Genomic DNA, 14,191 nt, shown 5'->3' on the forward strand with positions numbered 1-14,191 from the left:
GTAACAATGTATATTTAATCTTCCTCTCACTTGTGATAGGCTATATAATACAGTACGTCTGTAAACAAGTGGAGTAATGGGTTACAAATTGATAGCGTACGAAGTGTATAACCAAAAATGTGGATTTTTCAATCAATCAATCAAATCGTTTTTTATTTGTCATTCCGATAAAGATTAAAAGACAAACATAATTTCCGGACAGGATAAAACACGTGTTATGTATTGCGTTGAACTTTTATGTTGCAGTACAGTACAAATCCGGGTTTATGTAAAAAAAGATAATGAGAGATGGAAATCTTAAAATTTAAAACACAAAGGCTAAATGAAGTAATCAATATTGAAAATTCATCGAGATTGTTCACAGTTCTAAATGCGTAATATGAAATTATTTTTTTTTATATTTATTTTATATGATAGATATATGACAAAGATAATAATAAGACAACTCGTCATCACGGGGTTTATTTGTTTGCCATATATGACAATGTACACACATACTTCAGTTTAATTAATATGGCATTGTGAGAAGTTGAATTATGGCCGCCAACAGCAAGTGCATGAAGGTGGACATGAAAACAAGGCAAAATGAACTTTTGATAGATAAAACATATATAAACAAGAGAGCTATGCTCAAATATATGAACACGTAGAGTCACATAATTTTGATGACGTCATAGCGAAAAAAAAAGTAATAGCCTTCTGGAGAAAATTTTTATCTTCAACCACTGAAAATTTCAAAGCAATTGGTCCAGTATTCGAAGAGAAAAGCGACTTTTTAAAAACGTGTCAAAGAACAACAACAACATAATATTGAAACGATCGTTATGTCCACTACGTGTCCAATAAGTGTACAATATATGCGACATAATGTACATTTGTCAACGATTTCCAGTACTCCCGTAGTATGTGAACCAAGATGGCGGACATCGGAACGTAGTATGTGTACCGGGTTAGGCCATAATTGCAGGTACAAATACTACGAGGTTACTTGACTAGTCCCCGAACTCGTAATAGAACTAAAAAAATAAGGAAAATTGGAATAAAATTATTGCCTAACCCCCAACCTGGTACACATACTATGTTTAGGTGTCCGCCATCTTGGTTCACATACTACAAGAGCGCCCAATTTCCACTAGTTGTTTTGACACCATTAGTCTTGTTTTCCTATCGATTGCTGTCATGGTATAGAAATATGACTTCACTGGAGTGTAAGACGATGAGTTGAAACGCCATCGTACATGTATCTGACATTGTATCCAACCTGCTAGGTTTCGTTATTCCAGGCCTGCGCTGTCTATTTTTGAAGTTGATGTGCAGCAGCTGTCGAATAAAAGTCACATTTTAAGGATGAAAAGGTCCCAGATGCAAAAGCGTAGACCATGGGTCGGCAAACTTTTGTCGCTCGCGGGTCAAAATTAAAGGTTGCAAGTCATTGGCGGGGCGCGCATATTTTTAGAATGTTAAAAATCGAATGGATGACCGATGAATCACATTTTATCACGCAGATCAGAAGTTAAATTTTAAGCATCGCGCAAAGACTGACCATTTGAATATTTTTTGCGCCATTAAACCATTTGCACTTAGCATCAACTTTTCTGAGTCTTGTTGTCATTTGTCTAAATTATAATTGGACACATAGTGGACATAGCGATCGTTTCAATATTATGTTGTTGTTGTTCTTATCGTTGTTCTTAGTGTCCTTGTTCTTTGACACGTTTTGAAGAAATCGCTTTTCTCTTCGAATACTGGACCAATTGCTTTGAAATTTTCAGGGGTTGAAGATAAAATTTTTCTCCAGAAGGCTATTACTTTTTTTTCGCTATGTCGTCATCAAAATTATTCCCACTGGGTGGCGCTACGTGTCCATATATTTGAGCATATCTCTCTTGTTAAATTATAGGCTCACTAAACGAGTAATTGTGAATTATATACTTGTTACGTTATAATACAATTTAGTAAAAACGTAAATTTTTTTGCGTAAAGAATATAATCGACAAAACAGCTATAATTTGTTACTATAATTCAGTGAAGCGTCGCGGGCCGGATTATATTGCTCCGCGGGCCGTAGGTTTTTGCATAACAGTGATTACTTCAAGTTCTTCTATTGAATCAACCACAATAAAAACATCTCCGAAAATCATTACGACGCCAATCCCAACAGAGGAACCTGAAGAAGGTAGTTGATTTATCACAATTTAAACTGTCAAAACTGTGTGATTTGAAGCTTTTAGAAAAAGTTATATAAAATAGTTTTCTTTCTCGTCTACAATACGCCAGTACACATCACATTTTATTCCTCTTTAATTTAACTTTGTAGAATTTAGTCCCAATTACATCCTTTCACACTTCTTAGTATGAATAGGTTTTGATGTACTTGGAATAAGCTTTATTTTTGAAAAAGTTTAGGTTTGCTATTGATATTTTTTCCAAACAAACCTTGGTACGATATATCTGTTAAGTTCGAAAAGAGTAAAATTATGTACATTTTAGGTACAAAATAACTGCTACATATTTTCGAATAAAAAATACTGTCCTCACAAATACCATGCTCTTACATAAAAATAATTGACGTGAAATGGCAGCATTTTCAATATTGAATACACACAAAGACCACTTGATATCAATGCCTGATAGTAAAAATGCATATCATAATGAACAAATTTATTTTTAGAAATAGAGTCAACAACAACCGGAAGCGCCATTCAACCGGAAGCCACCCTTTCTCAAATTTCACTACTTTTTGCACAGATATTTCTATCTATTATTTTACTTTAATTTAGTTGTAGAAGCAACAATTTCATAACTGTAATACATATTAATGGTTTTTCTGTACTAATCACTGCAAAATTAAAAGCGAATATGCTATAATAGAGAATTCACCACAATTTGAATCTAATCTAATTTCGATGTATTTTATCGTCAATGCTAAAAGGTAATCGACAATTTATCAGGCCTTTTGTACTTCTTCTATTAACATTTCCAAATACCTCATGATTGATCAGTTTGTAACAAGTATATTTTTTTGTTTCGCGTCAAAATTATTTATGAAAAAAATTTAAATTCGATATATTCAACGAGTTACAAAACGTGGTGCCGCGTGAAATGTATACCATGACAAATGTTTTGCAATTTGCTCCATATGTCTTAATAATTTTATAGTTTATATAGTTGTGTTAATTCTGCGTTTTAAAAATTTATCAATATTTAGAAATTTCACGGACCTCCTGGAGTATGCGCACCAAGATGGCGCACAACCTGAACTCAGGTTGTATACCAGGTTAGGGTTCAGGTTATGCGACATCTTGGTGCGCATACTTCAGGAGTACCAATTTTACTTATTGTTTTGTAATTTTTTTCAATTGATTGTAATTGAATATTAACAAGAGAGCTATGCTCAAATATATGAACACGTTTACCGATTCCAAAAAAGCACCAACATTTAAAGACAGCAGTTATAACAGTGACTGCAAACCCCGCTTTTACGAGACAGTTACGAGTTAGTTCAGTGTCACCGCGCTGTTTTACGATACCGGAACTGCCCTATTAGAAGTTCCTGTCTTGTGACAGCGTGAATTGAAATTGAAAAATGGTCCGACTCACAACTGCAGTAACAGCAACGATCCGAGTCACTTCTGTAATATAACACCAAGTCAAGTACGGCACTATTCGCCATTCCTCAAATCTTAGCAAAGCAAGGATTTCGTCTTCGTGTGCTGCAAGTGATTCTCAGGTGTACCGCGGAGCTTTTTGGAATTTTAGAAAATAAGATATTCGCATTACACATGACATGCATGTAACGGGCAAGCTTGTGAGACCAGTATTAGACTGAAAATATTATTGCATTTGCCTTATCGTTGTAGTACGAGGGTTGTTGTCACACATCGCATTAACATTTGCTGAATAATTTGTTCAAAGCTAACTTTATTTTTTACAAGTGTGCCGCAAATTATTTTTTTTGCTTAGTGCGCCGCGAGCAAAAAAGTTTGAGAACTACAGTAACAATGTCTTGAAGTTGAAACTATAAAAAAGTCAAACCGAATATTTTGAATTAAAGATTACGCGGTCATCAGATATTTTTTCATCCAAGGGAGGGCTTCCAAGGGCTTTTTAAACTGGAAGGTACCGACTCTTCGCTGGGTTGCAGAAGAGATCAATGAGAGTCGTGGTATTTTCAAGAACATTATTAAAGTATTGACAGGACAACGTTCCAAACAGATCTTGACGTGACGAAGCTTGACGTTACGCACTGAATGGACTGAGAAAACTTTGCCTAGAGTAGGGTTACCATATCTGGAAAGACAAAAGTACCACGTTGACCAATTTTGCAACCAAAACACTTATATTATGGTATAAATGCACGATGTATCCAAAGCGGACCAAAGGTACAAGTTGTCGTCGCTTTCTCGTGAGAATAGAATAAATACAGAACAAACCGAAAGGAGCCAAATTGTTGCTTAATCTTTAGCACTGGTGACTAAAACCTGGCACGGAATAAAGTACAGATAGTACGAACAAAATACCTATTACAAAATGCTGGCAATTCAGGTCATATGTGACATCACAAATATCTGAATGCAACGCAATCCGAGTTTCGCAAAAATGCTTTCATGTGACATATCTCTGAAAATTAGATTTCGTGGATGTGCAATATCTAAAAACTCGAGGATTTGTATCATGGATTCACTGTATTAGAAAATCCATGACCTTTCAGCACTTTAATTTCTCCCTGACTCAAATTTGACCACTAAAATCTCGGACATGTCAGGGAAAAATCTGGCGTATGGCAACCCTTGGGCCCTAGAGCAGGGGTCACCAAACTTTTTTGACCGCGGGCCAGATATGACTCAAACTGTGTTGAAAACAGCCCGGACAAATATTTTTGTCAATGTAATACAATAAATTCCCCAAAGTTGGGAAATACGTTGAATTTATTCAATAATATAAATTCTACATTTCTCAAGATTTGAATATTAAATTCTATATCGCAGAATGTAGATCAAGAACATCATAGCAAAACAAATATACAAGATTTCTAGACAGCTATCCTGAGGTTAGCTGTTAGCAAAACAGCCGCTGTCCTGAATATCCGCATGTGAGCAGTAAAAAAGTTTACGTGACTTGTACTATTAGCGCAAAATGCACGTTAGACGTTCATTTTAGCACGAGAAACGTACACAGCAACAGGTTCGCCGAAGGCACGCGCCACGAGTGTACGAGCGCATCCCTCGCAGAAAACGTTACGTTTCATCACAGCTATTTTTAGACAATTTTTGATTACTGCAATTAAACTACAGCTCCTAAGGCAAAATGACGATTGACTTATTCGATTCATACTGAATTTGAGAATCACCACCAAAAACTATCGAATAGAATTCCGAATCGCGAAAACGAGGCATTGTTTAAAAACCGTGACTGAAAATCCGTCCGAGCGACAAAAGTTTGAGAACTACAGTAACAATGTCTTGAAGTTGAAACTATAAAAAAGTCAAACCGAATATTTTGAATTAAAGATTACGCGGTCATCAGATATTTTTTCATCCAAGGGAGGGCTTCCAAGGGCTTTTTAAACTGGAAGGTACCGACTCTTCGCTGGGTTGCAGAAGAGATCAATGAGAGTCGTGGTATTTTCAAGAACATTATTAAAGTATTGACAGGACAACGTTCCAAACAGATCTTGACGTGACGAAGCTTGACGTTACGCACTGAATGGACTGAGAAAACTTATATTATGGTATAAATGCACGATGTATCCAAAGCGGACCAAAGGTACAAGTTGTCGTCGCTTTCTCGTGAGAATAGAATAAATACAGAACAAACCGAAAGGAGCCAAATTGTTGCTTAATCTTTAGCACTGGTGACTAAAACCTGGCACGGAATAAAGTACAGATAGTACGAACAAAATACCTATTACAAAATGCTGGCAATTCAGGTCATATGTGACATCACAAATATCTGAATGCAACGCAATCCGAGTTTCGCAAAAATGCTTTCATGTGACATATCTCTGAACAAAAACAAAAGTTTCTGATCGGATGCAAAAGGATATATTGTTACGTCACCTTTCGTATCGTGCTGATTGGCCAATGTTACGAAATGAACAAGGAAGTCGATGTTCGCGGAAACAACCGTTGGAAAAAAATTCGCCATTATTCGTGTTATTGCGGGCCGGGTGAAAGGACGCCACGGACCGAATCTGGCCCGTAGTTTGGTGACCCCTGCGGCCTAGAAAAACGAAAAGAATAAAAGCCTCACCTAGTCAGAATAAAATCCAACGTAGATGAGTCATAAAATGCGTGATATATATATTGTGACGTCACAACATGTTTAAAGAACATGCTAACGAAATATAGGCTACCGGGTAATGAGGAAAGTTAAATCTAACTAAGTAGTTAGTAGTAACTGGGTTGTGTGCAGTGTAACAGTAATTATTCTAATAATGGCGGTTGAAACGTAGATAAGTTAATATTTATAATAGGTTGCAGTTTTGGACGAATAACTTGGCAATAAAAATGTTAAGGTGTTGCATAACTTAGCGATTTAAATTCTCATACTTACTCTTTATCCTTTTGCTTCCACTGCTTTGGGAAAAAAATTTTCGACACTGGCTTATGTTGAAATAAAATATCGAATTCTAGTCGAATCAATCAATCTCAATGTATATGATTACTCTAATCTTCTGTATTATAGCCAAAGTAATATAAGTATTCTGACCTTCTAACCCATAGCATAATATGAATCTGACATCACATGATCACTTTAACCATTTTTGAACATTGTATATCTATAATAATAATGAAATTAACCTAAAGATTGTCTAAAAGTGAAATATTTAAAAATATTCACGTACACAAAAATTTCCAAATGCAAATCAGACGAAGAAAAGGAGAGTCACTGATTTAGAATACACAGTTACTTAACACATTTAGGATAAGATAAGAGGTTTACAAAAAGAAACTGAAAGTTTACACAAAAACATATAAATAAACTAATATAACGAAAAAAATATTTTTATGCTTTAAAATGCATTGTCCACACAAGTGGGTGGTCGGTTTCAACAATTACTTCTTCTGATCCATCTAATTTATTGGACACGTTTTCAACTCCTCCAAATTCAAGTTTATCATTATTGAAGTTTTTTTGTAATCCTGTTGTTGTCAATGTAACTCGACGACGAATCGGTACTAGCCCACACCAATCGCCTTCCATACCAGTATTTACTTCAATTGCACTTTTCCCCATAGGTAACAAGCATATATAACACGAATCATATATCAAACAAGTTCGAACACATCGTGGTAAAAATTTCATTGCCGCGTATAAAGAGTCAATATTTGCCATACTGTGGTCGAGTTTATCCTGTTTCCCGCCTAATGCTACAATAACATCAATATCAAGGTTTTTTTGATGAAGTCTCTCTGCTATCAAACGCAAGCCTTTCGTAAAATCAGTTGCATCCTGATCAGGTGTTTGCGTTACTACTGTCTCGCTTTGACTTTCATAGAACTGTTTCACCTCAGGGCGGATGGAATCAAAATCGCCACACACAAAATCAGGCATATGTCTTGTGAAGCCACAAGTTGTATCTTTATGTATAATGTCATGCACGAAGTTTGCTCCACCATCAATACAAGCTCGAAAGATTGCCTGATCCCACAACCGGTGAAATATAGACTGCGAAATATCACATCCTGTGTCCATGTTTAAAATGGTGACTGCGATTTTTTCAGCATTGTTTTTAGCTGATTTGCAGCACTGGAGAGGGCAAAACCTCATCATATTACTTGTGTAGATATATCAATCTATTTCATCTAATTGAGAGGTAATTGCCTATAAAAACAAGAAAAATCCATGTCTGAAACCTGCTATCTGAAAATGGAGGTAAATTTCAAACAGGATATTCAAAAATAAGTAAGTCTGTTGTATTCTTTTAATACCATTTCTATGAGAACAAACACATAATATGTTATTTACAGTTACTTTAAACAACTTCCGGTATTTATACCATATAACAAAAGACTCTATCGTGTAACAGAAAATTGAAACACAGCGGACTTATACTGATAAGAGCAGGAAAGATTTCTTACATTAAGATTACACTTGCCACGTTCTAATTTTATTCATTAATTTATGTTACCTGCTAACATGGGTGGGCAACATACGGCCCGCGACGAGATTTTGACCGGCCCGCTGACTGTATCCAACCACACTCTGTAATGTGGTCCGACCCGGTATGTTAGTAGTTGGGTCCGACGCATCATTCATGAAAGTTGCCGATCGCTCCACTCTCACCGCACTGTCAGTGCGAGCTGGTGAAATAAACAATTGCCTTAGTGAACAAACAATTGCGTTAGCACACTTGTTAAGCAATCAATATAAGGTCAGAGCAGAGAGCGTTGTAAACATTCCCCACTACTGTTATCAGTTATATTTGGAACCCAAGAAATTAGATTTTATATTAAGTTTTATTAACCATGGAATATCCCAAGAAACGTAAAGTTGACAGAGAGTGTCGAGCATTTACCAAACATTGGATACCGAAGTATTTTTTGTAATAATCCGACCCGCCGAGGGCTTTATTTTTTCACATCTGGCCCGCCGACTAGTGAAGTTGCCCACCTCTGCGACTAGCAGCTAGCAGAAGTTTCAAAACAAGAACCTTTTTGTGTGTAGTCGTAACTCAGCGTTGTAACTTACTAGACTGGGGTCATCTTGCTAAAACGTACAGCCCATAAAACTACAACGTAACAATGTATATTTAATCTTCCTCTCACTTGTGATAGGCTATATAATACAGTACGTCTGTAAACAAGTGGAGTAATGGGTTACAAATTGATAGCGTACGAAGTGTATAACCAAAAATGTGGATTTTTCAATCAATCAATCAAATCGTTTTTTATTTGTCATTCCGATAAAGATTAAAAGACAAACATAATTTCCGGACAGGATAAAACACGTGTTATGTATTGCGTTGAACTTTTATGTTGCAGTACAGTACAAATCCGGGTTTATGTAAAAAAAGATAATGAGAGATGGAAATCTTAAAATTTAAAACACAAAGGCTAAATGAAGTAATCAATATTGAAAATTCATCGAGATTGTTCACAGTTCTAAATGCGTAATATGAAATTATTTTTTTTTATATTTATTTTATATGATAGATATATGACAAAGATAATAATAAGACAACTCGTCATCACGGGGTTTATTTGTTTGCCATATATGACAATGTACACACATACTTCAGTTTAATTAATATGGCATTGTGAGAAGTTGAATTATGGCCGCCAACAGCAAGTGCATGAAGGTGGACATGAAAACAAGGCAAAATGAACTTTTGATAGATAAAACATATATAAACAAGAGAGCTATGCTCAAATATATGAACACGTAGAGTCACATAATTTTGATGACGTCATAGCGAAAAAAAAAGTAATAGCCTTCTGGAGAAAATTTTTATCTTCAACCACTGAAAATTTCAAAGCAATTGGTCCAGTATTCGAAGAGAAAAGCGACTTTTTAAAAACGTGTCAAAGAACAACAACAACATAATATTGAAACGATCGTTATGTCCACTACGTGTCCAATAAGTGTACAATATATGCGACATAATGTACATTTGTCAACAATTTCCAGTACTCCCGTAGTATGTGAACCAAGATGGCGGACATCGGAACGTAGTATGTGTACCGGGTTAGGCCATAATTGCAGGTACAAATACTACGAGGTTACTTGACTAGTCCCCGAACTCGTAATAGAACTAAAAAAATAAGGAAAATTGGAATAAAATTATTGCCTAACCCCCAACCTGGTACACATACTATGTTTAGGTGTCCGCCATCTTGGTTCACATACTACAAGAGCGCCCAATTTCCACTAGTTGTTTTGACACCATTAGTCTTGTTTTCCTATCGATTGCTGTCATGGTATAGAAATATGACTTCACTGGAGTGTAAGACGATGAGTTGAAACGCCATCGTACATGTATCTGACATTGTATCCAACCTGCTAGGTTTCGTTATTCCAGGCCTGCGCTGTCTATTTTTGAAGTTGATGTGCAGCAGCTGTCGAATAAAAGTCACATTTTAAGGATGAAAAGGTCCCAGATGCAAAAGCGTAGACCATGGGTCGGCAAACTTTTGTCGCTCGCGGGTCAAAATTAAAGGTTGCAAGTCATTGGCGGGGCGCGCATATTTTTAGAATGTTAAAAATCGAATGGATGACCGATGAATCACATTTTATCACGCAGATCAGAAGTTAAATTTTAAGCATCGCGCAAAGACTGACCATTTGAATATTTTTTGCGCCATTAAACCATTTGCACTTAGCATCAACTTTTCTGAGTCTTGTTGTCATTTGTCTAAATTATAATTGGACACATAGTGGACATAGCGATCGTTTCAATATTATGTTGTTGTTGTTCTTATTGTTGTTCTTAGTGTCCTTGTTCTTTGACACGTTTTGAAGAAATCGCTTTTCTCTTCGAATACTGGACCAATTGCTTTGAAATTTTCAGGGGTTGAAGATAAAATTTTTCTCCAGAAGGCTATTACTTTTTTTTCGCTATGACGTCATCAAAATTATTCCCACTGGGTGGCGCTACGTGTCCATATATTTGAGCATATCTCTCTTGTTAAATTATAGGCTCACTAAACGAGTAATTGTGAATTATATACTTGTTACGTTATAATACAATTTAGTAAAAACGTAAATTTTTTTGCGTAAAGAATATAATCGACAAAACAGCTATAATTTGTTACTATAATTCAGTGAAGCGTCGCGGGCCGGATTATATTGCTCCGCGGGCCGTAGGTTGCCGATCCCTGGCGTAGACAAGAGATCACGCCGTAACTCATCTTCGCAAATTGATCGGATTTTGACCAGTTGTAAACATTATCTCGTTTTGTGGTTTGAATGACAAAAAAACATTAGATTTATTGGACACGAAATGAAGCTATTGATAGTTTTGTCATTTTGTATTCTTGTTGTTATGAAAAAAAATCGCTTTTCTCATAAATATTAGATCAATTACTTTGAAATTTTCAGTGGTTAAAGATCGTATTTTTTGCTATCACTTTTATTTGTTTGTGGGCTCTAAGTGATTTATTCTTGTGCGCGATAACGTCATCAAAATAGAAAATTTGTGCACTTTGTGGCGATTCCGCGTTCAACATCCATCTAATCGAGTGGTGTGCAACCTTAAATTCAAAAGAGCCAGCTGTGGTGAAGCCGTGGGCTCTCTAGTTTAGTACCGGGGTCTCATGTAGTTTCGTACCTAACATACTTCTAGTGGGCGTAGCATGACAATTTTTTCCACTTATCAATCTTAACCCCCACCTGACTACACCATCTGAAAATTACGTCAACACGACGTCACAGTGACGTATTAGAGCCCTTTAAACTATAGGAACTGCCATCCAAGACGCGCAAACGAGCACCCGAAATCGAACAATTATTTCTCTCGTTTTCTCGTCCCAACGATTCCAATAGGAGAGAGATCGATAACGTCAGTCAGTTCTTTATCGTCGGCGCCAATTCCATTTCGGGCGATTGTACGTATATTTGGCAAGCCTTATAATGTGATTGTAATGTCGTAGCGTAGTGACGTACGGTAATTTTTGGATGGCGTAGTCCAGTGGTTCCCAAACTAGGGTCCGCGGACCTTTTGGGGTCCGTGAAGTACTTTCCGAGGGTCCGCGAAAGAAATCTGTTGGATGGCTCAAAGTTTGATAATGCAAAAATTAACTGCTTAAATTTGGAAAGACACATTTATCGCATTATGATGCTTTACATACAATCTCTGCTAAGGACACTGATTCTTCACTTTCTGTTTCGATTAGGTTTTCCCGATTGTGACGTCACAAAGCTGTGGCAGCTCCTGCCACGAACAAACCGCGGCGTCTCATGCCATGTTAATGGCGCTATAATTTAGTAATCAGTATTATCGGCATATTAACAAAGTCATGTGCCGTATTTTTGTTTAATATACAGAATTATATCTACTTAAATCTGGAACCAAACATCAAATCCATTAAAACTGTATCTATAAAAAAAAAAGTACCAACCTACTCATTGGTTGTCACCAACAGGGGCAGCCCTGCCAATACATTCGACATGCCTTGGTTACGGCATCAAAATTTTACCCGACATGATTTTTTATTTTGCTGCCGTGGTACCGGTTTGGGGCAGCTAAAAAGTCAGTCGCCGTGGTTTGACCGGAGCTCCAGAGGTAATCTATGTGCACCAAGATGGCGCACAACCTGAACATGGTATTGTGTACCGGTTAGGGTTCAGGTCGTGCGACATCTTGGTACATATGCTTCTGGAGCGTCGTTCAGCCATAGCGGCCATTGTTTGGAAATCCCGCTAAATACTTAAAACTGCACTGGGAGGTGTAGACGACGCTGCCTTTTTGCATGCTTGTTGTTATAGGAGAGAATTACAGTAGGTAGTTGATAAAGTATGCCACTCCGTTTCTATATGCTGTTTTACGCTTTTGATTTGAAAGGTAGATAGCGTTAAGTATAGCGCAGTCAGAAAGGCACTACGTTTTGGTTTTTAGATGTCAAATTTAGTCTTTGACACACGGTAACGGTAGGCATATATTTTTACATTTTCAACTCTGTATTATCAATTTCAAAATGTCTTCTAAAATTTAAATTGAGATAATCGTATGTAATTTTATCATGATAAACGCAGGTGAAGATATGTTTTGCACTACACCGTGTGGAGCATTTATTTTTGTTGTGACCTTGTTTTATGTGATATCTTTCTGTCTTTCTTCGATAATGTTTTATTTTAGTCAACTAGTGCCCAGGGCCGCGAAACAAAAACAAAATTGCAAGGGGTCCGTCGGACAATTTTTTTGAAAAAGTTTGGGAACCACTGGCGTAGTCAGATGGGGGTTAGGACGGCGCCGACGATAAACAAAGTGACCATGAAGTGTTACTCACTTTGACAAGTGCAGTTTTAAGTATTCTGTGGCATCTGCAGCTGCCGCAAAACCATGGCGGTATTTCCATACCATGGCCGCTACGGCCAAACTCATGGCAACTGACTTTTTAGCTACCACAAACCAATGTCGAGCTCATACACCTCAATGGTCGAGCTGCCGTTACCGCGGCAGCAAATTGAAGACCAATGGCAGGTAAAATTTTGCTGCCGTAACCGCGGCAGGTGGGCCGTAAAGACAGGGCTATCTATTATGGTGACAAATATTGGGTAAGTTGGAACGTTTTTCTTATGGATACAGTTTTGATTGATTTGGGGTTAGGGTTAGGGTTAAGTAGATATATTTCCACATGATCAATTAAAATCTGGTACATTAATTTATGAATATACCGTTAATACTGATTACTGAATACTGAATAGCGCTATAAAACCATGGCAAGAGCTGCCGCGGTTCGTTCGTGGCAGGAGCTGCCATGAAGTGGTAAGAACTGCGCCTCCACTTTGACGATAAAGGACTGACCAACGTCAGCGATTCTTTCTCCTATCGGGATAGTTGACAGTGGTTCTTGGATGACAGTCAGGGTTGCCATTTTTGGCTTTTTTTAAACGCGTTTGGCGTCAGAATTTCCGTTTGGCTTTTTGGCGTTTTTTTGGCTTTTTTCATGTCTATTCTAGTGTCTATTATTAAAATCATATGAAATAGAATATTTAGTGTGTAACAACTGAACAATAGCCTATTACCTGTACTTAGCTACTTAACATTAGGATTTCCTGGAGCATCGATTTCGAGTGGGAGTGGTGACTCCTCTGCGGCCCATGGGCCGGGGCCACGGCCCATCGAATTGGGCCTCGGCCCATCAGGCTATGGGCTGCGGCCCATCAAGTTGTGTAAAGAAACTATTCACTTGGCTAACACAGACAGTCCCCGAACTCATAATAGAACTATAATGTAAAAAATCTGAATTTTTTTTTGTCCTAACCCTAACCTGGTACACATACTACAGGAGTATATTTTTTTGGTTCGAATATTGACAATTTGGTAAAAATTGAAAATTTTGTTAAGATAATTGAATTTTTCCTGATGGGGCCGTGGCCCATAGCTTGATGGGGGCCAATGTGGCCCAATTAGATGGGCCGTGGCCCCGGCCCATGGGCCGTAGAGGAGTCACCACTCCTGTAGTCGATTTCCTTGTTAGTTACATTAACTCTTACCCATACCCAATAAGAAATAAGTGCAGTTTCT

The 14,191-nt window shown here is 37.3% G+C and overlaps 1 pseudogene across 1 annotated transcript; it reads right to left on the bottom strand.

Moving 5' to 3' along the window:
- Positions 1-6,904: 6,904 nt before the first annotated feature.
- Positions 6,905-8,391, bottom strand: LOC120341450 (thiamine pyrophosphokinase 1 pseudogene; annotated as a pseudogene). Its single transcript, XR_013480446.1, has 2 exons — positions 8,135-8,391; positions 6,905-7,827 (listed from the first exon to the last, which is right to left on the bottom strand). The product of XR_013480446.1 is annotated as a thiamine pyrophosphokinase 1 pseudogene (transcript).
- Between the last annotated feature and the right edge of the window lie 5,800 nt (positions 8,392-14,191).

Source organism: Styela clava, chromosome 14 (genome assembly GCF_964204865.1).
Source record: "Styela clava chromosome 14, kaStyClav1.hap1.2, whole genome shotgun sequence".
Taxonomy (NCBI): domain Eukaryota; kingdom Metazoa; phylum Chordata; class Ascidiacea; order Stolidobranchia; family Styelidae; genus Styela; species Styela clava.